At 40.5% G+C, this 3,693-nt stretch overlaps 1 pseudogene; it reads left to right on the plus strand.

Annotated features, from left to right (window-relative positions):
• The first annotated feature begins 519 nt into the window (after positions 1-519).
• On the plus strand, positions 520-1,445 carry LOC104983651 (annotated as a pseudogene).
• Positions 1,446-3,693: the final 2,248 nt, after the last annotated feature.

Consider the following 3,693-nt stretch of genomic DNA (forward strand, 5'->3'; position numbering starts at 1 on the left):
GAGACTAGATAGATAGATAGAGTGCCTGATAAACTATGGATGGAGGTTTGTGACAATGTACAGCAGACAGGGATCAAGACCATCCCTGTGGAAAAGAAATGCAAAAAAGCAAAATAGCTATTTATGGAGGCCTTACAAATAGCTGTGAAAAGAAGAGAAGTGAAAAGCAAAGGAAAACAGGAAAGATATAAGCATCTGAATGCAGAGTTCCAAAGAATAGCAGGGAGAGATAAGAAAGCCTTCCTCAGCGATCAATGCAAAGAAATAGAGGAAAACAACAGAATGGGAAAGATTAGAGATGACTTCAAGAAAATTAGAGATACTAAGGGAACATTTCATGCAAAGATGGGCTCGATAAAACTGTACCCTTAGCAGCAGTTATAATGTTTGTATCATTTGAAAACATCACTATATATTTATTGACTAGATGAATGACTTTTGAAATACATAAATAATTTGAAATTTGCGTGTTTCAGGTATACTAACTTGCCCCTCTAAACGATCAAACCCACAGAAGCAATGGGACATGAAAATGTCACAGAATTTATCCTCCTGGGGCTTTTTATCGATGAGAATGGGGAACTTGCCTGCTTCATGCTGTTTTTACTTTGCTATATTGTGATTCTCTCAGGGAATCTGCTCATTCTTCTCACCATCAGGGGCAGCCACCTCAGTGAACAGCCCATGCACTTTTTCCTCAGCTATTCAACCTTGATGGGTGCCTGCTTCACCTCCACTGTGGCACCTACATTGGTAACTGACTTGCTGGTCCAGCAGAAGACCATGTACTACAACAGCTGCGCTGCCCAGATGTTTTATGCCCACTTCTTTGGAGCCACTGAGATCTTCATCTTGGTGGCCATGGCCTATGACTGTTATGTCGCTATCTGCAGACCTCTTCACTACATGGTCATCATGAACAGACAGGTGTGCTATGTCCTTGTAATGGCTTCTGCTATGGGAGCCTTTAGCCATTCAATCATGAAAGTATTAATTATTACTGGGCTTCCTTTCTGTGTTCCCAATCAAATAGACCACTATTTCTGTGATGTATTCCCTTTGCTGAATCTTGCCTGCACGGACACTAGACTGTTGGTGATTGCAATCATTACTACCACAGGGGTGTTTTCCATTTTGACCTTTGTTGCCTTGGTGATTTCTTACATCATTATCCTGTCCACCCTGAGGACTCGCTCATCAAGGGCCACTGCAAAGCCCTCTCCACCTGTGGTTCACACATCACTATGGTCTTCATGTTCTTCTTGTCCCTCATTTTCACCTATGCCCCCACAGCTGATTATGTCAGGAACCACAAGGTCTTTGCTCTGTTTTACACCATTATTGCCCCCATGTTCAACCCTTTCATCTACACCCTCAGAAACACAGACATGAAGAATGCCATGAGGAAAGTGTGAGGCCAAGATAAACTCTATACAGGAAAATGAGCATCTGGCTGTCCTGCCCTTTGTCAGATCCAGTTTTATCCACACAATCCTTAATGTTGACAAGTACAACAAATACAGAAGTATCGTGTCCTGTCATTCAAAGCTGCAACCCTGAAGAGTGAAGCCCCCCTCAGCCACTCTCCCTCTGTCACCTGACAGAGACTGCCTACAAGGGGAGTGGATCAGATGCCCTTCAGGTCCTTTCAAGCTCTGACATTCTGGAACATTCTGTCCTTTGTATTCCCTGACATGAGGACTGCATTTCAGCACTTTTTTTCAGGGAAAGTTGTGAAGACTGCATGGTTGGCTTTTCTGACCTCTTTCAGGAAATAGATAATCTTGAGTGAAATAGATAATCTCTCACAGAGCTTTCTTAAAACACTTCCTTTTCCTTTTTAATTTTTTTTTTTAAGTTTCCACTGCAATAATTTCAAAAAAGCAATGCCAAAAGTTTTACAAGTGTTATATACTTTAATTTTTTTAACATTAACAAATCTTGCATCTAAAACAATATATTGGATATAATTATTCTACTTGCAGAAATTGTAATTAAAACTTAGTACCTTATTGTAGGTAATTAAAAGTCTTGAAAAATGAGCAATTCTTTTCGTTTTTATAAATGCAATTCTGTGACCATATTTATCACTTTATTTAAACAATCATGAGTATATAAAATTGATGTTCTTTGTAAATGTGCAACATGGAATATTTCCCATTCTGTGAAATGTCATGAGCTTAAGAAGGCATATAGCTGAAGAAATGGATGCTCCTGGGATGAATTTTGTTAATCCTCACTCTCATCATGTTAATAGTGGATTTTGATGGTGTCTTCCATTAGTCAAACTAGGTAAATCTGTCTCATTTTTCTCTCAGACAGGTTTTCATTCTACAGAGAAATAAAGGTGATTAGACTAAGAAATAGGCATAGCCAGTTGACAACTGGGGCATAAACTAAAATCTCTTTTGGCACATTCAGGTGTTTCCTTAATTTAGATATTTAAGATTTGAACCTGAGGAGCCTGTCTGGGGTGGATCAGATGGTAAAGAATCTGCTTGCAATGCAGGATACCAGTGTTTGATCCCTGAGTTGGGAAGATCCCCTGGAGAAGGGCATGTAAATCCACTACAGTATTCTTGCATGCAGAATTCCATGGACAGAGGAGCCAGGTGGGCTACAGTCCATGGGGTCGCCAAGAGTTGGACACAACTAAGTGACTAAGACACACACATACAGTCTGACAGTAAACCAGGAATCTTAGCCATCAAACCAGCTAGGGCTAGAGGCTAAAAGATGTTTTTCCCTGTATCTCTGTCCCCAGTGAAAAATTCCTTTATCATGGAGACAGAAACTGTAAATGAAGATACAAAGTTTATTATTAGAGATGTAGCACAGCAAGAAGTGGGAGAGTACATAGAGAAACTGCTTGCTAAGACAGAAACAAGGCCGAGACACACTCAGAGAGAAAGAGTGAGGGCGTCCCTCTGAGTGAGGGGGGTCCCTCTGAGTGAGGGGGAGTGTGGTAAGGAGGCGTTTAAGTCCTTTATATAGGTCAGTTCTTTCAGTTTTATCTACATTTAGCCAATTATCTGATTTCTTTTTCCACACTTGACCTATCCTGGGGCCTTCCCTGGATGAGCAAACACCCCCTCCCCCCTGTCAAGAAGGATCTCGGAGTGAAGGCTTCTGGGAAGGATAAGACTCATTATAGCCTGCTATTACCACTTGGCTTTTGACACAGATGAAGCCTTCCTGCACATGTGTAATGTCTCCTTTTTCTCAAGAAGAAGAGGAGGGAAGTCCCTTAATCCTATACTCAACAATGTTTTGCCCCTCTTTGTCCTTGCCTTGACTATTTATTTGACTTTTGTCATGACTATTATCTTAAGATGCTTACAAGAGACAAACATTGGCTATTTACCCTGTTTATGTTGTTACTTTCATTTTCCAGGGCAAACAGGAAGCTGTAAATGCCTTAACTGGAGCCCACCTATCCACTGTCTCAGAAAATGCCAAAAGATTTATATATTCAGCCTGAAGCCCACTTTGCACCCCATGAAATGTAAACAGGAGACCAGCTGTAAACATCTAAATTGGAGCCCGTCTGTCTCCTACATCAATATGTTTTGTTTCTAGGTCTTTGAGAGTATTGAATCTGTCAGTTTGTACCTTCTTCAGGACTTCAGATCTTCAATATAAATAACTCTCAATAGTCAAGTCTTTGATGCAGAAACATAAAGGAAAGAATAT

This window comes from Bison bison, unplaced genomic scaffold, assembly GCF_000754665.1.
Source record: "Bison bison bison isolate TAMUID 2011002044 unplaced genomic scaffold, Bison_UMD1.0 scf7180017863057, whole genome shotgun sequence".
NCBI lineage: Eukaryota > Metazoa > Chordata > Mammalia > Artiodactyla > Bovidae > Bison > Bison bison.